At 35.4% G+C, this 26053-nt stretch overlaps 1 protein-coding gene across 1 annotated transcript in view; it reads left to right on the forward strand.

Annotated features, from left to right (window-relative positions):
• ANTXR2 (ANTXR cell adhesion molecule 2) overlaps window positions 1-26053 on the forward strand; it is a 161121-nt gene that overhangs the window by 109053 nt on the left and 26015 nt on the right. The window lies entirely within an intron of this gene.

Genomic DNA, 26053 nt, shown 5'->3' on the forward strand with positions numbered 1-26053 from the left:
ATTTTTATTTATATTTTCCACTAATTGTACTCTGAATCAAATTCCAACCTCTAACATTTAAGAATTTTGAAACTGATATAATTTTGAGGTATAAAATAAAAATAATTTATTTTTCAAACTTTGCAAATAACATTAAAAAAGAGAGAAGGAAACAGAAAATAAGGAGAAATGAAAGAATACCCCTGGACATTTGTTTACCATTTTATTTTTTCTGCTTTGGGTTAACACTTTCTTAGTTTCAAATAATTACAAGTTTTTTTTCTCCTTATGCTTTTAAAAAACTTATAAAGTTGGGATAATTTCTACAAACTCATTGCCATTTCACAATAATTTTATTCTCTGATATACATCATCTCTTTCTCCTTAAGGAGCTCTTTTCACTTGGAAAATGTGGCAGAAAGATACTTTAGGTTCCCATAATGCTTCTTAGTAAGCAGGTTAGTATACTGAAAATAATAGATTATATATATATTAAATTTCATAATCATATCCAGTACTAAGCATACTTTTGTTTTGAATCATATTAGAGTTTTCTAGTTTTTTTTAAATCAAGCACTTTTGTTTTCTAGAGCCATTTCCTGACATGAATGATTTCTTAATAGTTAATTATGAATTCACTTTATTTTATTTAAATAGCTTTAAGGTGGAACCTAGTGCAGATTGGTGAGACACACACACAGACACACGCACATATGCCCATCTCAAATCTTAGTTGCCTAAAAGAGTTAGTAAGTCTGTAAAACATTTCAATAAAATGTTCAAATAGCATGTTTACATACATAGCATACAGATAAATTTCTGGAGTAAAGAGGGATTACTCTCCCATTATCTTTCTCTAATTCTTTCATTTCTCTCCCTTGTCTGACTTCCTAACATTGATTGAGGCTTCCACTGCTTTGTCCTCATCGTTAGAGACATCGTTAGACATCATTCTTAGACAATGTGACCTTCCCTCTTGAATTCCACTTGCACGTCTCTGAGAGCTTATATGAATTTTCCGCTTCGACGCCCTGTTGTCACTACATTATCTGTGTTTAGCGGGACTTAGCCATTTTCCTCATGTATGTCTTTCAAATTGTAGTTATATAACTTTTCTCTCAGTCATTTGCTCTATCCCTCACCAGATGTATCTAAACTGAGGCCCACTAGACTTAAGCACACCATTGTGGTTCCCACAGTTCAGTGAGCAGGGTCAAGATTTTAACTTTCTAATTCTGGGTACAGTCTCCTATGCCATCAGATAACATAATTACCCTGTAATATGCATGAGATATTGATTTGAGGAACAGAATTTTGTCTATTATAGTTCCTCTTAGTTTTATTATAATTAAGAATATAAATTATAAGTTAATATGTGCATTAGATCCTAGTGATTCATAAGAGAGGTATCAGTTGAATTTGTGGAATTTAAACATTTCTGTTATCTTTACTTATTATTTTACTACTTATAAATTAAGCTACTGAGAAAAATAAGACAGAACAATTCTGAAATTTAACGTTTGAATTATTTTCTGCAAAAATATGGCTAAGGATGATGATACATAAAAATGTTATTTATAAGGGGCTAAAATTAGTCAGTTTGGATGATTTTTAAATTATAATTAAATCTATTGAACATTTTCTGAATTATAAAAACATAACACAATCATTTTCCTTTAGGCTAAATTTTGAACAAATGAAGGCTTTTAATTTTTATTGTCTTTTTCAGAATTTTTTTTTGCTTGCAGTTGCATTTTTTTCATTTTTTAAAAACAGATTTGATCTTTATTTCATATTCTATTTAAGAAAAATTTTCAGTGATCAGAATTCTTGTGAGATCTGTATTTGTCCTAGCCAAATCATATATTTTAATGTTAATTAATCTTTTGCATAATCATCTATGGTGCTGGCCTATATGTGGCTTATGTTAGCTCTGAGTGCCTCATTAGTCCAGTTTACAGAAACGCTGGCTCTTCTCAACAAACAGTGAGAAGAGAATTTAATTCAGTTACTACTCTTCAGAAGAGGTGGTACGGTTTTAACTGTCCTCTGAATCCAGATTTATGAACTAGTCTTATGCTCTTAACTAGATTAGTTCCTTTTCCATTAACTGCTTAAAGTAGGACAGCTGTCTGAGCTGTTGGTTGTAAATTTGCCGATGTCTACTTCCTTAATCTCAGATACAAAAAGCAGCAGATAACAGGATCAAAGTTTCAGGACCTTCGTTTTTCACAGCCTGAAATGAGCATGGAGGGGCTCATGAATGGGAGATTGAAAAGATGTGAGGAAGTGTTACATTGGAGAAAAAGGGATGACTTCTGTCATTAATCTTAATTAATTGCTAAGAGTTTTAAATCTGAGTTATTAATACTGATGTTAAGCTCTTAATACACTTTTCATGCTCTGGCATCAGATACTCTTTTATGAGATAAGTTTAGGAAGGAGAGAATGTGTGTGTGTGTGTGTGATAAAATATTTTCATTTACATATTTCAAATATTTCCTTGGGTTAATATTCAGAACTTCACCTTTTGACAGTTACTGTAGGGCAGTTAGGAATGATAGACAAGTACCAATAAATTCAAATAAAATCCCTAGGTATAGCAACAGCAGTAAATCTGAATAATATTACTTTCATGTTTACCAGCATACAAAATACTTCACTGAAGAGGAAACATCAGATTATGAGGTGATATAGAAGGAGAGAGAATCAAGAGCTAGAAAATGAGAAAGAAAAGAAAAGGAAAAAAGATGAAGAATAGGGAAGAGATATTATTTTAATTAATAATTTGCAGGCAATAGGAAAATGAAGTGTCATTTAAATAATAAACTATAAATTATCTTTTTAAGGTTGTATATTTCACTATTGCAGCCCTAATCACTTGGAAGTAAACGGATTGAAACTTGAAATGACTAAACAGTCTTTTCTTAAAATTTTGTTTTCCTTCCCTTCCTCCCTGTGTTGCTGTTCCACTAATGTTTGTCTAGTTAATACCTTTTTACCATTAAGTCTATATTATTATTCTGTGATATTTTTCAATGTGAAATTGCAATTAACCATATTGTTTATGAGAATTTTGGCCACAAAAAATGGCTTCTAACCCTTCAAGGGGAAATCTTTAAAAAACAGATAAGACTCAAAACTTCAAAAGTATGATTTTCGGATTATATCTCATGTTCTCCATTTATTTGGACAAAATAAAAAGAAAAGCTCTGTCATGAAAATATAGAGCACACTGAATTATTTTAGTTTTTACACATATATCTTACCTCTAATGACAGTGAAGTAAAGTTCAGTAGTAAAGTATAATCAGTAGCTTAGATATTCTTAAGTTTTCTACAAATTTAAAATCACAAATTTGGCTTTGAGATATATTATACTTTTCTTTTTGCAACAGTGTTTTCTTCCTTTAATGATTATCTTTAAATGTAAGTAGGAAAACATACAAATCAAACAGTGTTCATTTGTTTCATTTATCAACCCATTTATTTTTGTACCTATTAATTAATTATTGAAGATGCAAAAATCTGCAGGCATTAAGGATTTAGATTTTATTTATAGTCTGTGGATAATAACAGCTTTGAATTGGACAATAACATGATGCAAAAGAAGTTAGAATTAGACTCTTGGAGGGTTCTCAAATTTGTAAAAGGAATGGAAATAATGTGTTTTCCTGAGTAGCTTAGCCCTATCTCAATGTTTCTGCCTTTGTAGATAGTCTCTCATTATGGGCTCCAAAAGGAATCACATAAAAATTATGATATAGCAGGTCATATTATATGTGATATAACTGGTCAAATTGGTGGATTTGGTGGATTGTCAAGTGGTCAAGTGGATTCTCAGGTGAAAGAATACTTTTTTCCTAATATAAATCCACTCTGTTTTTTAGAACACAAATTTAGGTTCATTAACTGAAAAACAGGGATTATTGGCTTCAGCTATTTTTCTTGATTTGCCAGGGGTCTCCTCCCTTGCTTCTCGGGAATAAAACTTGGGTTCCCAATACTTCCAATGCTTCTATGAGTGTGTGTGTGTGCGCACGCATGCATATACTTGTGTGCGTGGTGATGTTTGTGTCTAATGGGAGGTAGCAAGGTATTGTAGTTGTTGAGGGAACTCATAATTTCAGGAGAGGGGAGTATACTTTATTTTTATAGAGAAGGGTCAGAACTCCGATTCAGCTAACAGTCACTGAGCACCTACTATGTCTTATGTATGTTTAATTATCACATTTTTGTCCTATCTGTGCTGAGTCGGTGTCATACTCTTCTCATTTAACAGATGAAGAATATGAGATCTAGAGATGTTTGGTGAATTTCCCAAGGGTACATTGCCGAATGTAACAGAATCTAGATTGAGAGTCAGGTTTTAAAATCCAGTGAGCGCTCATTATTCCATGCTGTCATTTTACAGTGCAGCTCTTGATTCCTCTACCTATTCAGGCAATAACTGACTGACTTAGGGCAATTATACATGTAGGGAAGCACTTTTAAATTTCAGTTTTGAACCTGATTCTTCTGGTGCCTGGGTTACCAACTGTGTATCTGTGTTTTTACTGATAAGTTGCTTTGGCATATATTCAGAATGCATGCATATTACTCTATAATACACATACACAACATACATTTAATTATATAGGCATCTATAAATAATATTTAATATTTAGAAGTGGCAATAAATTCTACAGCAAGTTTATACAGAATAAGGAATTTTTACATCACAAGAAACCTTAGAAGTTGTGTAATTCAACCCCTTCGTATACTGCAACTTCCATCCCTACTTCAGTTCTCTCCAAGAGGGACAAGCGTGTTCAAAAGCACAAGAGGGATGAACTAGCTTATATATTCCAGGAATTGCACATTGCTTTTCAAACTGTAGCAAGAGATTGGCAGCTGAGAAGGTGAGTTATGCAAGAGATTAGGAGCTGGGAAAGTGAGTTATAGGAAGGAGGAAAAATTAGAGCTATTCCTATAGCCCTTGGTGGCATATTGGAAAGAACACTGCATTGGGAGTCAGGGGAGTTGGGATCTCGATACTGTCATTTATCAGCTTCAGTCTGGCGCAAATTTTCTAAACCTTCTGGTCTTCGGTCTTCTCATTTGTGTATAGAAAAATGAATGATCAAAAAGATACCTTTGAATTCTAGCAGTCTTGTTTTTTTAAAAAAATCTAATTTCAACCAACCCAGCTCTATGAATATGATATTTTTCCTATGCTCATAAGGGTATCCCCAAAACCCAGCACATTGCCCTCAGAGAGGAGGCCTTAACAATATTTGAACAGAATAATTCATGCAGGTGGAAATTCTAACTTATTGTTTAGAATATGTTTAAATTAATTCATACTTTTTTTAGTATATAGACATTTCATGAGGCCAGCAATAATGAATAAATATTTTACAAGTTACTATAAGACTAAAAAATGGCATATATTCTGCACAGTATTTGAAAATATGTTCAAGGGACTATAAAATACTATGATTCTAGATCCATAATGGATATCTTGCTACTGGTTACACTTTAAAATAATTTGAAAATAACAGCATATGAAAGAGAGTAAGGGAAATACAGATTTTAAGAGCTCTGTATATTTATTTAAATTTTATTCCAGTTTCCTCTCTATAAAATTTGTCTATTTCTCACTGATTTTCTTCTTTCAAAATAAGAAGAGATCAATGTGTGATATTAGATTATCTCCATTGTCATTTTGATATGCTGTATTTTGCTGTCTTGTGTCACAACTGTAAAATAATTTAAACACAAGCTATCATTTTATTTAATACTGTTATAAGCAAATGAGTACTAATGTGTTCTTGTCATTAAATACATATAGATACTGGAACTGTTCTCCCATTGGGTCACATTGAAATTGATTTTCCAACTTGACCTAACAGTAATGGACAAATGTTAAATGAAAATCAATCACTTTTACTTAAATCAGCCTAATAGACTCATTTTACTAAGTGGTCTTTTTACCTACAGCTAACTAGATGACAAATAACACTTGTCTAGCCTCTGACCTCTGGCCTCTGCCCTCCGGTCTGGCTTCTGAATGCCAGGTTAAAAAACCTCTCAGTACAGATCATGATTTTATTCTTATATGACATATTCTTTATTAATTAGATGAAAGTATATTTCAGATATTTTTTATAAATAGAACAAAATCCTGAATTAATATTATTTCAATCACAAATTCATTCTTTTTAAAATCTGGGGTCTTGCTCTCATCCGGGCTGGAGTCCAGTGGCACAATCTTGGCTCATTGCAGCCTTGAACTCCTGGGCTCAAGTGATCCTCCTACTTTAGCCTCCTGAGTAGCTGGAACTACAGATGCCTGTCACTGGGCCCAGTTTTTAATTACAAATTTTTAGGCCCTTAATATTTCAAATTTTTCAAACATGTATCATGTTACTCTAATTATCAAAACATCTCACAGTAAAATATTTTTATTGCCATTTTAAAGATAAGGAAACTGAGACTTTAAAATGTCAAGTAAGTCTGGACATGGTGGCTCATACCTGTAATCCCAGCATTTTAGAAGGCCAAGGTGGGAGGACTACTTGAGCCCCAGAGATTGAGGCTGCAGTGACCCTGCACTTTAGCCTGGGCAACAGAGCAAGACCTTGTCTCAAAAACAAACAACAACTATATAGAGATCTCAAGTTGCCAGATTCATGCAGGTAGGTAGGTAATAAGTGGTATTAACTCTAACTTTAAATAGGTTATTGAAAAATTTAGTTCGTGTAAATTCTGCTTTATGTTTCAAAATTTATTGGTCAGTTTTACAGAAAATTTACAGCAGTTTAGAGTTTAGTGTTTTAGTTATATAAATATGTTATAGGCCCAGGTGTTGAATTAAGAAAAATTTAACAATAAAATTGAAAAGGCCAACATATAAATGAGAAGTACTAGTGAACTATTTTTGTAACATAGGAATCACTAGTGAATATTTAAATATAATACATACAAAACATAAATATTAAGTATCTTAGTCATATTATTGTAAATATTGGTGTCAGAAAATTATTTGTGGATTGATTTTTAAGCACCTACAGATATTGTCCAGAGGCCAAAACTTAAGAATAATTATAAAGTTATATACTTTACTTAAAAAAATGAAATATAATTAGTGGTAGAAAATAAATCAACATGTTAGTCTTAATATTAAAATATTAAAATTGATTGTCATTTCTAACCTGTAAAATCAAAGCAAAAGGAGTTCTATCTGGAGGCTAAGATTATGACACAATCCCAAATTATATATTTCGATTATCAAAGCTCTCAGATTTACTATGGAAAAGCCATCATTTTTAGTTTAGGATACTGTTGGCACAGTCATAATTTATTATTTATAATTCCCTCTTAAAATCTAGTTTTCAGAACCTTTCATCATTTTAGACTTCCGTTAAATTTACTGTGAATTTATTGTTTATTTCCCAGATCATTCTGAGAGCTTGAGCTCTTATTTTGATCTATGGAGCAACTGATTTCACTAACCAAATTTATTCTTTGATGTATCTGAAAATAGTGTGCCCAAAATCATCTTACAAAAATTCAATCCTGAAATGGTTTTTAAAGTCTTAATATCTCTTCAGGTACGTTAGTGAAAACTGAGGCAAATGGGCTGCCAGCCATTTTTTTGATGAGAAATCCTTAGTGTGTGAGTACTGGGAACTGAGGGTTGAGCATCTGGAGGTCGGCCTCCTCTTCAGTCTGCCTGCCTTCAACACTAGGTCCTGTGGTAGACACCTCAGTCCTTACATTCCCTATTTCACATGGAGGGGCCAAGGGTTCCCCATGATACAGCTGTCATAGAACTTGTTGTTTCGATGAGGCGTCTTGAAAGACTTTCATGTTGTGGCATGCTAATATTATATAATATTTTGCTGAGAAAAAAAGTTTTATCAAATTATAAGAAATAGGAGGTTTCCTTTATTCCTAGGGCATCATTCTTTGTACTCCCTGTTGTATAAAATAATAATATTACTATTATTAATAATAATGATAAGATGGTTTTTATAACTGAAGGCATAAGAAAAATATCCATGTAAACTACATTTTAAGGCTTTTAATACTCTATAGCAAACAGTTTTTCTAATCATTTATAAACATTTACTGCTTTGTTTCTGAAATCTTAGAAATAATAAACAGGTGAAATTTTGGATTAATTAATAGTGTTAATGAAAATACAACATATTCTCTGTAAGATTACAGATAAATATTAAAACTTAAATTATAAGTGCTATAATTTTTCTTTTTGGCATGTTGGAGCATTTAACACATGAGCATTTAAACACATTTCTGACTTTTCTAAATTTTTGGTGAAAATATTTTCTAGTAAGATTAGACAAAGGAAAATGAGCTACAAGTTATCAACAGGTTCTCAAGAGAAAAAATTTTTTCTTTAAAAAATCTAGTGAATACTAGATAATCCCTACCTGCTAGGAATTTATTACGGTCTAGATGGAGTGGGGGATAAAGAAAAGCCTCAAAAATTATAACCCAAAGCAGAGCAAGCAAAATGCAATTAACAAATAAAAACAGAAGATAAAGCCAGTTGTATAGTCAAGATGGATTCTAATTAGAATCTAATCTAATTAGAATTATATATATGATATATATTTATATATAAACAGCAAATAGTTTATATATACCTATTATATATATTTGAAAACTCCACAATTATAATTCCACATCAAATAATTTTGGTGGTTTAAAAAAATTTGCTAGAATTAGGACATGATAGGCATAAAATAAAATTAGCCATTTTTTCCTGAGTACCCACTATTTTCAGGCAGTCTTTGAAACCCCAAAATATTTAATACACAGTTATCTACAAGTTTGTAATCTACTCAAAAGGGCAAGAATCCACATATACAATGTAAAATAATGAAATATTTAAACATCAATTCAAGGCAGTAACAGAAGAGATTACACAAAAGTGTGCCTAATTAATTTCTAAATGAATTGTCTAGACGTTAATTGCTGTTTGAGTTATTAAGGAAGAATACTTCAGACCAAGAGGTAAGGTGAGGTTTTATAGAAGAGAGAGTTGAGTTAATCTTGAAGGATTTGTAGAGGTAGAGAAAGTAGGAACATTTACATTTGTTCTGGGACAGTGATTCAATTATTTTCTTTAGCAACTTTTGAGCTATATGTGGGGAAATAATAGAGATAAATCTAAGTCCTGTTTGGTTGTTCTTTTTGTTGTTTGTTGTTGTTGTTGTTGTTGTTGTTGTTGTTTGAGATAGAGTCTCTCTCTGTCCCCCAGGCTGGAATACAGTGGTGCTATCTTGGCTCACTGCAACCTCCGCCTCCCAGGTTCAAGCAATTCTCTTGCCTCAGCCTCCTGAGTAGCTGGGATTACAGCTGCCACCATGCCTGGCTAATTTTTGTATTTTTAGTAGAGACAGGGTTTCACCATGTTGGCTAGGCTGGTCTCAAACTCCTGACCATGAGTAATCCCCTTCCCTCAGCCTCCCAAAGTGCTGGGATTATAGGCATGAGCCACCACGCCCAGCAGAGTCCTGTTCAGTTCTGGAGAATGTAGTATATTAGACTAGCACTTAGCTATGAATGTCCAACAAATATTTATTGCTGTTTCTCAACTTTAAAATTTTAAATAAATCTGTGTCCCATCAGACAAAAATATTTTATTGAATTTTGTTTTCTAATTTTGTACTAAGACTTCATGAAAACAAGTTGGGTTTTTTGTTTGTTTTATTTTGTTTTCCTACAAGTATTATCTTGGTGACAGGCAGTATACTCTTGGAAGGACTGAAGGTAAGAGCAGAAGGCAACTGGGCTAATGCAGGAACCACCTTGTTAGGGTCCCCATGAGACAGTAGCACTCCATCAGAATGCGACAATCTGAGTTGAAAGGGGGATGCTAGCAGGACTTGATTACTATGTGGAGCTAGGTGTGTAGCAGAGAAGAGAGGGAGAGGAGAGAGAACCTGAGGCTGGTGCCATGGAGTTCAGCTTGAAAGAAAATACTGGAAATGCTCAGTAGAAAGTTAGAAATACTGGATTTGGCAGGAACGTCAGGCTTGGACATTCAGACTGAAGAGGCTTTTTTGATCATTCAAACTGTAGAGTGTTTAAGGGACTGAGGAACAGTCTGGTCTACTTTAATAATGGATATTTTCTCTCTCATGGGTCAAAAGTGGCATCTGTTTTGTTTTGTTTTTTAAAGTTTGAAATAGCATCTTGACGTCTTCTCGGCATAATGTTATTTTCCAATTCTTTGCCATTTTTGAGCATGGAATGTACAAAAACTGAAGTATTGGAATAATCCACAATGGGAGTGGAGAGGGGAAAGAAGAAATAGTAGCTTTGGTTTGGAATGTTTTGAAGCTATTAAATTGCAGCAGCTATTTTCATAGCTTCTTTCTTTCAAGAGATACACTTTTGTAGCCACTGGAGATGTGGCCTTTTTTCTTCCTAAAATGGTGGAGGGTTTTGTAAATTGACAAGGGTAATAACTAAGAGATGAGGGTCTACGGGGTCTTATGGGCCATTGTATCTGAAAAATGGGTGTTAAGTAATGACATTTGTGAGGAATAGCACAAATAGTAACTATTAAAGTCTTAAGTAGACTGCAGAAAGAATATGAATAGAGATGATATAGTAGTTTTGGGCTGTATTTCTTCAACTTTTTTAGGATTGATGATTCAGTGGTTTTAGGATGACTGTTTAATTTAAAAGAAGTGAACAGATATTGAACAAAATAATATTGAGTCAGAAATTTTTAGAAATGGAAGTTTTCTAATAGTTTTATAGATTTTATTATTCAAAGACAATAACATTGATATGATAGCTGTTCTTGTCCCTTAATCATAAAATTTCAAATATAATCATCAGTTATATACTTTATTTTTAAAATATTAGATGATAATTAATAAACTATAGTATTTGTAAACTGATGTATTTGCAGCAAACATTTGCAAGAATGAAATGTATTTACTAGCAGAAAGTAATTTTAGGTAAAATTTGATCAACTTGTTCAGGGCGGAACTTGGCTTAGGAGAAAACTAAAATTTATTCCATACCTTCTACATGCCATCTATTTTGCATTCCTTTTCTTATTTAATCCTCATATGAAGTAGACTTTCCACTATGTACATTGGAGGTTAAAAAAGGTTAAACAGCTGGTAAGCTGTGACATTTAAACTCAGAGCTTCCTGACATCAAAGCTTCACTTACATTGGAGTTAGAAACTTAAAAAGATGATCTACCAAGAAATAAATTCTTGGGCCACTGAAGACACTGAGATTTGTTCAGTACATTTCTGTAAGCAATACTTACCATTTGTACTTTTTTAACCTGCCATATTAGCCTGTACTTTTCCAGAAAGACCATAGCGATAAGGATTATGACAGTATGGTCACCCACCTGGGACAGTGACAGCTGCTGCAGCTGAATCCAGTCCTTGTCATCATTAATGACCTGCATTTGACACTTTATCCTAGCCATCCTTGTTTAGTGTACAATGTCTTGCATTGGAATAATTACTACCTGTCACCCTCTATTTAACAGATAACTCTTAGTCATCCCAGACATGTAAGCATCATGTCATAATGTGCCAAACCCATGTTATTTCTGTGTTCTCATCCTGTTTGTGGGTACTTGCGTCCTCTGTCTTTCCTTTTTTATAATGTTCAAATACATTTTATACCTAAATTGATGAATTTTCATTCTGCCACTCATATTAAAAGGATTTTTCTTCTTAGTTTTATAATAATAGCCAGACATTTATTAAGAGGTAATATTTTCTGAACATAAAGCATGGCCACTGGATTTAGAGTCTCTTTATCCTGTTAAAAATACTGGAGAGCTAAAGGAGAAATCAGAGAAAGGAATAATAGTGCTGACTCAAAGAAATGATGATGATGAAATTCAAAGTGTTTAAATCATGTACGGAGCATATCGTAATGCCTACATTAAAGACTTTGCTTTAATTCAAAGATCTAGGTTACCCACAGAGACTTTTCTTTGTTTCTCTGTTTCTGTTTCTCCTCCTCCTCCTCCTCCTCCTTTCCTTCCTCCTCCCCTTCCTTCTCCTTCTTTGCATTTAGTTTGAAAGAGAGACAGGAGACAGACAGGCAGGGAATTCGCTAAGTTACTAAAGTGGAAATGGAAGAAACCTCCATCACGGTTTTAATCACGAATTTAAGTCATCATAATGGTGTATATTTATTGAATGGGTTTAGAAATTCTTTGTCTCAGAGATTGAAGGTTGAGACTTATTTTTAGATTTGTATAATCTTTGTTTTGCTTAAAACCCTATTCATAGGCATCTGTTATGGTTTATTTTACTTAGAAGAGTTAATCTAAAATGTGCTTCTGAATTTCTGTGTATCTTAATTTGACACTTTAAGAAAACAAAATAAGTCATGCCTGAAATTTGGAGTAACACGTGTTGTATTTATTATGTGACTTCAGCTTTATTTTCAAAAGTTCAGATTCAAATGTCAGCTTTTAAATTTACGTGCTTATTGGTTTTGATTGAGTTCTATAACCTGAGTCTCTTTTTAACAGCATTTTTCAACCAAGTCCTCTTATCTGAACCACAAAACAGAGAAGATAATTTGAGGGGGTATTTTCCCAATTCTCCTAAGGATGCCACATAACTAGCATAAGGCTTTGATGAGAAGTTAGTTTTTAATATATAACAGATGCCTTTGAGCACTCAGTCCTAATGTACTCATGGAATCCTGGTTAAGAAACGCTAATAGTTTAAAAAATAATTCCTTCTTACATATTTTTTGCCACTATTTCTATCATTAATTAAGAAAAAGTTTTGGTTTTGCAAGCTAGAAATGAGTACAGTCAACTAGCAATTTATTGTATTACTCATAAAGGAGATTTCTATGAAGCTAAAATTAATTTCTCAAATACATACCTTCTGGATAAAGTATAATTTTATAACAGTAATGAAAAGGTAGGGCCAAAATCTGTTTTTACGTGGGCTTATTCAAATCTATATTTGTGAAATTAAATTTATGAATACATTATGTTTGGGAAGAAGTCTTTTCCAGAGTTTTATAATATTTACTGACAAGGTACTTAAAAGTGGATACTAATTATTGTGCATGTCTATACATTTTTGCAATAAGTTGTGTTATCACTCAACAGTGACCTTGTTAGTAAGGGGAAAGGCAAGAGAGATGTATAGTGCCTCTTGAGAGCAAGTGGAGTGATGCGTATCAGGAGAAGACACTAAAGATTTATTGTCTGTGGCAAAGGAAACACAGGTCTCTGCTTGTGCAGTAAGTGTTTTTGACATCACCCACAGTAAAGGGTGATTGGAGGCTATAGGTCAGAAAATGTTCTGCTGGGGCAAAATAAAAAACTTTTTTTTTTTAACACTATGAGTTTGTCTTGCTGTTTCATCTTTGTAGCACTTAAAATATGAATGATGGTCATGCCAAACCAATCCTTGTTGTGAATAGGACCTTGCTACCCAAATAATCAGCTTTACCTCACTGAACTAACATGTAAGAACAGATTCAGTTATAAGAGGGGGTAGCAATACAAAGCAGGATAATTACTTTTTTCTTTGAATTTCGTATTTGCTTATGAAAACTTTATTTCCTGTTTACATGAACTAGCTTAAAAACTGATAAATGGTTCATTTAGCCTTAAATTTGAAGGAAAAATATTCTAATGGGAAGAACTGAAGAACTGCGAGTAGCTTATCTTAATTGCCCTTAAAACAGCTTCGTCTGACTGAGAAGTAAGGACTTTGATTCATTTAATACAGCTGGGTTCCTATTTGCTTCTGGCCAAAAGAAGCAGGTAGCTTAAACACAGAAGAGATTCACAGCAATTTGGATTATTACCTACATGGGCATTTAAATCTTCAGTAAGAAAAGATAAAGCATGGTTTCCCTTCTGTTTTGTATGGTATCTAGAGCCTAAGGTTTTAGGATTAGTACCCTTAGCTCATAGGATATAAACTGTATGGTATATATTTTTCTATAACTTTAGGTAACAGCAACCATTCTAAACAAATAAATGTCTCCAATTAAAAACAAAAACAGAGAATTTGTTGGTTCATCACCTATTCGTTTTTTTCTTATAAATGTATTTTATTAAAAGTGTTTTGATTTTCTCGAATTGCTACAATATAACTGTAGTGGGTACTATAATGTGCTACCAGATACCCCTGCAGGATGGAGACACTCATTCCCTCATGCCAGAAGGGTTGGCTACTGACAATTTGCAGTTGAGCCCCTCTTCAGGAAATTCCCCTCCACCCAAGATTACAGCCCCTGCCTGGGGCTGCCCATATTCAATGATTGATTGATGTGAGATTGCAATGGTTGGCCTCCTGCCCTAATTAAGAATAGCTTGAAAGGCCATTCCAGCTCCAGAGCTTACCCGGGATTGGCTGAGACCTCTGTTACCAATGTGACACAGTCCAAATTCTCTTTTTGCCAAATCCTACTGCATTTCACAGAAATGGGTTGTTTCTGAAAACTTACCCCATTAAACTTCTCACACAAAAATCTTCGTCTTAGAGTTTGTTTGCAGAGGCACATGACCTAACTTAGTAACCCATGTTACTATCTTGCCGTACCTAGATTACAATTCCTGGTTGTACTTTTTACTAACCTTGTGTCTTGAAGCAAATTTTCAATCTTTCTAAACTTCCTTTTCTTCTTTTAAATATTTTAAATGGGGATTGTTATATAACAACACTTACCTCATATGGTTGTTTGAAGAGTAAATGAGATAATAAAGCATAAAGTTCAGTGACTAAAACTTGGAAGGTTTTTAATAAATATTTGTTATTATTAGTTTTACCATGCTTACAATTATAATTCAAAAATTTGTATCTCTATTTCTCTCTGTCACCTTCATCTTACATTTTACCATTTTACATCTTCTACTTTGAAAAAACTTACTCTCTCTGCTTTCAGCTTTTTAAAAAAAAATTTAGGACCATTATGCAGTGAGCATATCTGGGGCATATATTTATTTGTAGGAACAAATATATTAAAGTAGGGCATATTGTGATGGCTAAAATACATTTGATTTAGATTCTAGTTGGTTTAATTTAGACCTTTCTGACTCTATGGGGCTCCTTCATCCATTCTTATCATATCAGAGGTGGGATGACTAAATCTTCTAGAGAAAGATGTCAAATGAATACTATAAAAGAATTCTGAATGGCTGTGATACAAAGGTATCTAACAAAAACTATGTATTTTGGTTTCAACTTGTATTGGAGCTCTCAAGTCAGAAAATATAAAATTTCTTTCAGCTTTATTTTATGTTGTATAAACTCCCTGCTTTATTTTTTGTGAGATTTAGATACGTTAATACCTGTGAAACACTTAAAAGATTGCCTGGCATAGAGTAAATGCATAAGAACTATTTTAGCCATTGATAACAATACATAAACAATCAGTGAATTTCTTCTAATAAAGTGATGTAAGATGAATGATGGTTGCAATGAAAATCTGAAAGCTGAAATTGAAATGGGAATTTTAAAGGATAAGATTATTCCAGGGTTAGGTTAGCTATTGCTAAATAACGAAACTTAGGGCATGTTCCTAAAAAAGAGATTTCCATACTAGACTTTTGTACATATTGCTTAACCTACTTAGTGTTCTTCTATTGGGCAAGAAATTGATGCATATTTGCTTTCTCACCATTGCCTTCAGTGAACAATTTTTTATATAAGAAATGTGGCAGAAAGGAAAAGGCACATCATACTCATTAGTTAAATAACTCTGGTATAGAAGAGTCTATCTCCAGTAAAGCTGTTTGAAATCAACCCCAGATCATGAGTTAAATAATTCGGGTAATATTTTTAAAAACATGAATTTTTCTGCTTCAAATGCATTTATGCTTGATTTTAGAAAACTTAGAGTAGAAAATTGTGGTGGTGTTAGGCAATTACAAAACAACTCTGTAATTTTAATTAAATTTCTTTATCTTCCTGTTCGCAGGCGTCACTTTGTATGCTGAAAGCTCAAACTCTAGGGAGAAAACATTGGGGTAGAAAGGAGATTCAAAAGGGCAGAAGAGTCTGCCAGCAGTGGTGGACATGCTTAATGTATTTAAAAGATTAATGGGCTATTGAAATTAAAATTGCCAGCACAAAGCATGTTGTACCAAACTCACAAATATATGTGTACCAACCATATGGGCTACAGCTTAGGCCAATGGCTTACTTTTATATTGTGACAGGCATAGTATAGGCAATTTTTTTTTATTGTGAACGCTGAAAAAAATACCTTTTATTTGTCACACAAATTAGAACTATACACTTAAGTATAAGAACTCATGTTCACATTTTTCCCCCAAGCAGTGCAGTACATCATGTTTTTGGTGTGGTGCCAGAATATGATATTGTAAAAATCTGAACATTTTTCTCCTACTACAGCAGTTTAAAATGGTCTTGTGATTTAATGGTTTTTAATGAGTATAACAGTAGTAATTATTCCTATATATAATACAATATTTTAGTCACAATAGATAACAAAGTAGCAATACTTAACGTAATGTGTTACTTTTTCAGCATTATTTAAATTTTTCTGTAGGGGCTGAATTAGTTATAGAGAGCTTGGCATGAAAATGCAGAGGCATTTAGAGTACATTTAATAGACTTGAATTCTAGAGCTCTCGCCTCTTCTGCCTTTCTGTCACTGTTCTGTGCTTCACAAAGATATCCTCTAGAGTAAAATATTTTGTAATTTGTATGAGCAGCACTACCAATGATATTAGGCTTTGCAAAGCCTCTGGCAGGTTTTAATTAGCTTGATTCAAACTCAGAAATGAATGACACTCTGCCTTCAGACTCAGCAAGAGAACTTGCCATTTTGTTCAGTGTCCTCCTTTCCTTTTCAACATCTTCATCTAAATGGTCAATAATTATGTTTATAATCAAACTCATGATAACTTTTGCAAAGTGTTGAAATATCCAGTTCCTAGAAATGAGGAATGGATAGGGCAGTCATTTATGATTAAAAACTAGATAAAGCAGTAACCAGACATCAAAATATTTCTTGTTTTTGCTTAAAAACAATTATTTAGTATTCTTAGGGGGTTTTTAAAAACACTAGCACAGTGCTGGGTACATAATTGATGCTCAATATATACATAAGCGTTCAAGTTGTTACCTTGTTAGTGACACATAACATTTTATGATTTATTTATTTCTAGTTTAGATAACGGAACAAATCTGTTTGAGTATGACACTATATACCCTGATAGATAGTACCTCTCTCAGGGTAGATACAAATTGAAAATTAGAGTTGGGAAAAAGTGGCCCAAGCAAGTGGCACAAAAAGTCACTTGCAGATAAAAAGCTTTCTGTGAGTATGTTACAGTGAAACTTTCAATGAAGATATGTCCAAATGCAGTTAATCAGAAACCAGCCAAACTAGCCTAAACATTTATGGATATTACAAACATTCTTCCAAAAATTGTTTTCTTCTGCTCAATTTTGTGCTGTTTTAAATGATTATATGTAATTAATTTTCAAGGAACTTAGTTGAGCCAAATGTGAATCTATTGAGGTTTTCCTATTACTAGCAATTGCTTCATTAAGAATATGAAATAGGCACCTGGTTTTTTTAATGCTACTGTTGAGAATACAGTGATTGAGTCCTATTTATAACTGAATTAAAAGCTTAATTAAGTTCATGAGTGTTTTAAAACTGTATAAAGTTAAGGCTAATGTATTTATTAAAAGTTAAAATTATTAATACATTTTCTTCTTTGCAACAAAGATTAAAATGAAAAATGCTTTAAAATGATTGAATGAATACATAATCAATTATCCATTGCTTGCTGACTTTCTGCCTAGCATTATACAATGATAGAAAAAAATAGAAAACAGAAGTATAGTTTTTACCATTGTGTAGTACAGTGGTAGAGTGTAGTACCTTTAGTGTGGTACTACTAGTGTAGTACCATTGTACTAGGTGGGAATGATTATAAGCACAAAAAAGGTGATTATAACCCATAGTGCAATTAATAATCAGAACTTAAAGTGAATTAGTTTAAATATTGTGCAGTAATTTTTAAATTAATTGTTTTCTAATTATTTCATGTGTTAGTCTTTTCTTCTTCCCTTTTACGTTTAATAAAGGATTTTTTTAAATTTCTTTTTCATTATTTCCCAGTCCCTGAGACCAACTTGAATACTGTTGAAATATTTCACTAATTTCTCCCATCAGGAATTATACCTAAGCTTTTATGAGGACATAAATTATCTTAAAAGAAAAGGAAACTTTTGGAGAATTAGAAAAATGTGAGAATGTTTTGATTGTTCATTTAGGTTTTGGTTGTGAGCTGAAGGAGAAAGCTTGCATAGGAAGTATCTAAGCAGAGTTCTAATGCAGTGCAACCAGTTTTAGTGCTAGGTTGTGAAGGAGAATAGTAATGGTTTTGAAAGAGAGTAGCTAAGCTCTGATGACAGGAGGTCTGAAAATAAGACAGTTAAATAGCATTTTGTCATTTAAAAATTTATCTGAATAGAGATCAATTAAATATTCTGAAAATAAGAATGCAACTAATTATATCATTTGTAGTACTTGTGTAATAGTGATTAAAACATCTGAACCCTTATAAAAAGTGGTATTGTAGTGATAGTAAAAATAATGTTTAGTAACTCTCTGCATTGAGAACTATGAATAATATCTCAAAATTAGAATATATGACTCCTGGCTAGAGATTGTACACTTGCTAAATCCTAATTAATTCCATTTCCTTACAACTTTGGAATGGAATCATAGTTTAAGGTGCTCTTTTTTTGGAACAGGCATTTATTGTTTCAGAAGAGAGATTCCACTGGGAGCGGAGTCATTTCCTTAGAGTACATTAGCCTAAGTGTCACTCTTTAACAAAGCTATGCAACAGCTGGACCACAATAGAAATTTACTATATTTTATTGCAATGAATGTGAAATATCAATGTTCCTTCCAAACACAAGTAGCCAACAACGTACACACAAATGGGCAGAGCTAACCATTGCTAATTCATCTTAGATTTCCAAGTCCTTTGATTCAAGTATAAAAGTGTTTTAAAATTTCTTCACATTGCAATAGCTGTATCCAAAATAAATAAGACTTTCTTCTCACTATCCCACATGCCTTAGCCAGGCAATTATATTAATAAATGTCAGTGTACTATCTTGCACTTTGCTGCTTCTTCTTAATGTTTTGACTCAGGCTTCACCCTAGTTAAAGCTCCTTCTGGCATTTTCTCCAGTTTTATGGCTCCCTTTTTTTTTCCAGTTCAGCTGGCCTTTGAGCTCCTCTTTTGATGTTCAGTATGTTTCTCTAGACAGTCTGGCCCCAACTCTTTGTCACTAATTTATTTTCGTACTGTGATCCATGATATACCCCCACAGGCTTTAAATAATTTCAAGAATGCTGTTTATAGTTGAGCAAATTATGACCTGCATAAAGGTGGAAAATGAGGGAGTAATGGAGAGGGTGGGGGTAGGGGGACTGCTGAAATCCAGCCTGGAGGAAAGGGTGCTTTTTCTAATTGGTCAATGGTAGTGCTTTAAAAAAAAAAAGTTGGGGGGCGATGCCATGTAATTTTTAAACTCTCCACCTTTGTAGAGGTCATATACTTTAATTTTAAGGGCCTGTTACAAACCTATCAAATTTCTTAGCAAAGGCCAGCATTATTCAGTTGTTTTCTTTTTTTTTTTTTTTTATACTTTAAGTTTTAGGGTACATGGGCACAACGTGCAGGTTAGTTACATGTGTATACATGTGCCATGTTGGTGTGCTGCACCCATCAACTTGTCATTTAACATTAGGTATATCTCCTAATGCTATCCCTCCCAGTTTTCTTAACAGAAGGCCCAAAGTCAGTTCCTTAAAGCAGACAAGGTCTCTTTCCAATGACTAGTGTGTATCCTTCATGAAAGAACTGCTGAGTAGACAGTTTTTTTTTTTTTTTTTTTTGAAACTTGACTACTTGGAGGAGTTTTTTGTCCTAACATCTATTTTAAAGTTTTATTTAAAACAAGTCTATGTATTAAACTATTTTCCAGTTCAGATCTCTTAGACAGAAATAGTAGCAATGCATGGCATTTCTTTAGTGTTTATCATATATCAGGCATTAAGCTTCATGCACATTCTCATAATTCTCCTAGTAACCCTCTGGTAAGCTGCTATTACTTTCCATATTTTATAAATGATGAAAATAAGGTGAAAGAGTCAAAAGAGTCTTAAATGATAGGTTTGGTTTTTTGTTGTTGTTGTTGTTGTTGTTGTTTTAGACAGGGTCTTGCTCAGTCACCCAGGCTGGAGTATAGTGGCATGATCTTGGCCCATTGCAACCTCTGCCTCCCAGGTTCAAACGATTCCCATGCCTCAGCCTCCCAAGTAGCTGGGATTACAGTCATATCCAACATGCCCGGCTAATTTTTGTATTTTTAGTACTCAGGGTTTTGCCATGTTGGCCAGGCTGGTCTTGAACTCCTGGCCTCAAGTGATTTGCCCACATTGCCCCCACAAAGTGCTGGGATTATAGGCATAAGCCACTGCACACGGCCAGATTTGGTTTTAAGAGACAACCTACATTCTTGACAATTCCTGTCATCCTATCCAAAAGCATTGATGGTCATTTACTGATACTCTTGTCACAGAAACTCTATTTTATTGCTTTTTATATACACATTTTTATATGCTACAGCTTGTATGTGAGAAGAAAACTCAGAATTATGAATGGTTATTCATAGTTTCTAACAATAGAAACAATTGGCCAGGCGCGATGGCTCATGCTTGCAATCCCAGCACTTTGGGAGGCCGAGGCGAGCGGATCACGAGGTCAGGAGATCGAGACCATCTTCCCTAACACGGTGAAACCCCATCTCTACTAAAAATACAAAAACAAAATTAGCCGGGCGTGGTGTTGGGCGCCTGTAGTCCCAGCTATTCCGAAGGCTGAGGCGGGAGAATGGCGTGAACCCAGGAGGTGGAGCTTGCAGTGAGCCGAGATCGTGCCACTGCACCCCAGCCTGGGTGACAGAGTGAGACTCTGTCTCAAAAAAAAAAAAAAAACAAAACAAACACACCAGGGCCTGTTGTGGGGTGGGGGGAAGGGGGAGGGATAGCATTAGGATATACCTAATGTTAAATGAAGAGTTAATGGGTGCAGCACACCAACATGGCACATGTATACATATGTAACAAACCTGCACGTTGTGCACATGTACCCTAAAACTTAAAGTATAATTTAAAAAATAATAAAATAAAACAAAACAAAAACCAAACCAATATCTTTCTTCCAACAATATGATTCAGTGGTGAGATTACAGTGGATAAAAGGTAACTTCAGATTTTTTCTGTGGAATGAGATGGAGTAAAGCATACAAATAACTAAGGTGATATTGTTTTCTTTTTAAAATACAAAACAAATACCTATATATTAAAGACAAATTGCAAAAGTTTCTGAAGGACAGAGAAGAAATAATTGGCACCTGATCTTTTTTGTGAACCTGTTTTTTGAACAGAACCTGTTTTCTAAAACTTAGTTGAATCCATACAATATAAATACTGATTTCTATCCTACTTTTAAATTATGCCATTATTGGTTTTTATATTATGTAGTTTTCATGATAGCAGTCACCTGGCATCTTACCAAGCAGATTTACTATAGTCCACTTAACAGTCCTCTGTGTTAGGATATTCAATAGTTTTTCACCGTGGGAAGGCACCATTATAACTAATGCAGCAATGATTACTTTTATTTTAAGTGGGGGTATTGTTAAGGAGAAAATAAATAGGCTTATGATGGAGAATTTGGAAGGAATATCTTTTTCCAAGAAAAATGTATCACTCCTTTATGCCACTAAGGAGTGATGAGCCACTTAAATAATTATGCAAGGGAATCCTTTCTGCAATGTAGTTGCTACCCTCCTGCTGCAATGCCTCCTTCACTAATCTAGTTCTCTGTAGACTGAATCACATGCTAATTTTTTTTTTTTTTTTTTTTGAGATGGAGTTTTGCTCTTGTTGCCCAGGCTGGAATGCAATGGCATGATCTCAGTTCACTGCAACCTCTACTTCCCAGGTTCAAGCGATTCTCCTGCCTCAGCCTTCCGAGTAGCTGGGATTACAGGCGCCCGCCATCATGCCCATCTAATTTTTGTATTTTTAGTAGAGACGGGGTTTCACCATGTTGACGAGGCTGGTCTGGAACTCCTGACCTCAGGCAATCCACCCGCCTCGCCTCCCAAAGTGCTGAGATTACAGGCATGAGCCACCACTCCCGGCCATCACATGCTAAATTTTTAACTCTTTTCTTGCTGCCACTCTTCAAGAAACAAACTTTACTATGGGATAGATACAGGCAAGATTATGAACCAAAATTAATGTTATTAATATTTTGCTTGTATTTAAAATTTAACAAAACATGCATGCTTAAGGCCTTGGTTTGTGGTGGGCATTCCAATTAGAGTATGGTAATATGACTTGGTCAAAAAAAAAAAAGAAAGAAAATATAATCTTCAGGATAACATATCAACAGTATACAATAAATTCAAATGTATATTAGTGTTATTTAACATGTAAGCATATATTATGTATGAGTGCCTTTATTCATCCGTTTATTTTCTTTAATATTCATTTAATTGACAATGTATTACCAGGCACTGTGAGAGATCAGTGAACAAGATATATCAAGTCTCTCTTTTTGTCGGGTTTACCTCTAGCTCAAGAGGCAGATAAAAAAATCAGAATACCTATGAAATTTGAAATAATTTGAAGAGTGATATGAATGAGAATATCTGTAGGCGGCATATTTTGGTACATTAATGGGCAAATAATGATATCAGGTAGCAAGGGCTATAGAGAAAAAAATAAGGAAATAAAGAATGGTTGGGCAGAGTCAGTAGCTATTCAGATATGCATGAATACTTGAGTGTGTTCTGACAGTTGCACAAATTAAATTATCCACATTTAGTATTATTTCTAAGGATATATCATTTATTTGAATACCATCTAAATTAATGCATTTGTGGCAAATAAATTAAATATGCTCATTTGCTTGAGAATTTCTATTGTTGATCTGGGAACAGACAGTGAGCTCTCACAGTTGCAGCTTTAACCTTGCCAATCACAGACTTCCTGTAAGTGCACTGCGTTATTTGGAACCTTTTCGGGGTTGGCGTTGGCATTCTTTTACTAGATTACATTTATGCATTAGTGCCATCTGTGCCTGCTGCACCTTCTGTGAGTTAGCCCTGGCCAAATGACTGGCATTTATCTGGAAGTTGGAGTGGGGGTGGGGTGTTTGGGGAGAAAGAGAGAGAGAGAGAGAAGAAGCGAGGAAATCCTAGAACATTTTACTCACTGTTGGCACAAGTGGAATTTAGGAAAGAAGACACATTGGTAAGCACAAAATATTTGCAGCTGGTGTCCCTGACTTAAACCCTTATAAAGCTAACTCTATTCATTTGCTCTCTCTTAAAAAATAAAATATAATACCTATTTATTTTTAGGCAATGATATGCAAAAGAAGCTAAAACCAAACATTTAAATAAGGAAGTACAACAAAGCACATTTGCAAGATTTTCAAGTTGGGCAAAATTATGTACACAATTTGAATATGTGTGCACTTATATGACAAATATACATAATGTGAGGTTTGGTTTAGTTGATTAGATTTGGTAGACCACTCGAATTGGACTTTGTATTGATAAATGGGCTGAAATGTAGATTTACTAATATTACAATTCTATTTAGGAAAATTATGGCTATATTCAACATATAATCAGGATACTAAATTATTCTGTAGAATCTTTCTGGGATTATATTATTTTAAATTGTATTGCAAAATAGATCAACAACTCTCATATCTATAATACACTTTAGAGCTGTAAGTGGAAATAAATAGATAAATAATTCTCCGATCAGTAAAAATAGATGTTGAAAAGTTTCAGCTCGTTTACACTATATCTATTTTTATCTTATACCTACTTTTAGTATGCTTGATTATCTGGTTTCCATACTGCTTCCAAATTAGAAACAGTGAAATAGAATTGGGGCAGAGGGGCTGCTAAAGATGGGTACTACACGTTAGTGGGAGGTAATAGTTGCAAGGAAAAGAAGGAGAGAATGAGAGGACAGACACACACGACTCAGACAAGCACTGCAGTATGGGGCCATTTAGTGCAAGAAGAAACAGCTTCTTATTCCCCAGTATGCCCTGACAGCACTGATGGACCACATCCTGATAATCAATGTTCATAATTATAAAACTTTATCTTCAGCATGAAAGCATGTGCAGACAACACATTTTAGGAAGATGGAAATGTGAATATGTTCTTGAAAAGAATTCCATCCAAAATGAAAAATATATACTTTTAGAACTTAATGTAGTTAATCCACAGCTTTCCTTGAGTACTAGCTTGTGTTGTACTGTAGGTTTTAGGGATCAGAGTTCACTTTCTATGGTCTAAAATAGGTAAGGCCTCTCTTATGTAAGCTCTCCTAATATATCTTATATTCATCTTCATAATACATTTCAGATTTAAATTGTAACGTATTTAATTTCTGTAATAAAGGTAGGCTTTTTTCTGTTTTCATTTGATAATATTTTATTATCTCTAATATAGTTTTAAAAGAACTATACAAGTATCCAAGACATAGAAATTCATTAGTGCTATAGTGATTATGATTATGGGTGTTGGAGGTTGATTCTTCTGTGTGCAAATCCTGGTCCTGCCATTTACTTGCTAGGAAGATTTGAGTAAATGACTTGCCCACTCTGAGCATCAGTTTCCTCATCTATAAATTCAGTATAATAGTACTTGTCACAGGACCGTTGTAATGATTAAATGGTTCCAGAGCTTATAAAGCATTTAGAGAAGCACTTGGGGTATAAAAAGAACTACATTGGGTCTCGATTTCGAAGACTGTGTGGTAGATAGAGCTCCCTCTCCCCTCTCCCCTCCCCCCTCTCCCCTCTCCCCTCCCCCCTCTCCCCTCTCCCCTCCCCCCTCTCCCCTCTCCCCTCCCCCCTCTCCCCTCTCCCCTCTCCCCTCTTTCCACGGTCTCCCTCTGATGCTGAGCCGAAGCTGGACGGTACTGCTGCCATCTCAGCTCACTGCAACCTCCCTGCCCGATTCTCCTGCCTCAGCCTGCCGAGTGCTTGCTATTGCAGGCGCGCGCCGCCACGCCTGACTGGTTTTCGTATTTTTTTGGTGGAGACGGGGTTTCGATGTGTCGGCTGGGCTGGTCTCCAGCTCCTAATCGCGAGTGATCCGCCAGCCTCGGCCTCCCGAGGTGCCGGGATTGCAGACGGAGTCTCGTTAACTCAGTGCTCAATGGCGCCCAGGCTGGAGTGCAGTGGCGTGATCTCGGCTTGCTACAACCACCTCCCAGCCGCCTGCCTTGGCCTCCCTAAGTGCCGAGATTGCAGCCTCTGCCTGGCAGCCACCCCGTCTGGGAAGTGAGGAGCGTCTCCGCCTGACCGCCCATCGTCTGGGATGTGAGGAGCCCCTCTGCCTGGCTGCCCAGTCTGGAAAGTGAGGAGCGTCTCTGCCCGGCCGCCATCCCATCTAGGAAGTGAGGAGCGCCTCTTCCCGGCCGCCATCACATCTGGGAAGTGAGGAGCGTCTCTGCCCGGCCGCCCATCGTCTGAGATGTGGGGAGCACCTCTGCCCTGCCGCCCCGTCCGGGATGTGAGGAGCGTCTCTGCCCGGCCGCCCTGTCTGAGAAGTGAGGAGACCCTCTGCCTGGCAACCGCCCCGTCTGAGAAGTGAGGAGCCCCTCCGCCCGGCAGCCACCCCGTCTGAGAAGTGAGGAGCGTCCTCCCTCCTCGTCCGGGAGGGAGGTGGGGGGGTCAGCCCCCCGCCCAGCCAGCCGCCCCATCCGGGAGGTGAGGGGCACCTCTGCCCGGCCGCCCCTACCGGGAAGTGAGGAGCCCCTCTGCCCGGCCAGCCGCCTCGTCCGGGAGGGAGGTGGGGGGGTCAGCCCCCTGCCTGGCCAGCCGCCCCGTCCGGGAGGCGAGGGGTGCCTCTGCCCGGCCGCCCCTACTGGGAAGTGAGGAGCCCCTCTGCCCGGCCAGCCGCCCCGTCCGGGAGGGAGGTG

This window comes from Pan paniscus, chromosome 3, assembly GCF_029289425.2.
Source record: "Pan paniscus chromosome 3, NHGRI_mPanPan1-v2.0_pri, whole genome shotgun sequence".
Lineage (NCBI taxonomy): Eukaryota > Metazoa > Chordata > Mammalia > Primates > Hominidae > Pan > Pan paniscus.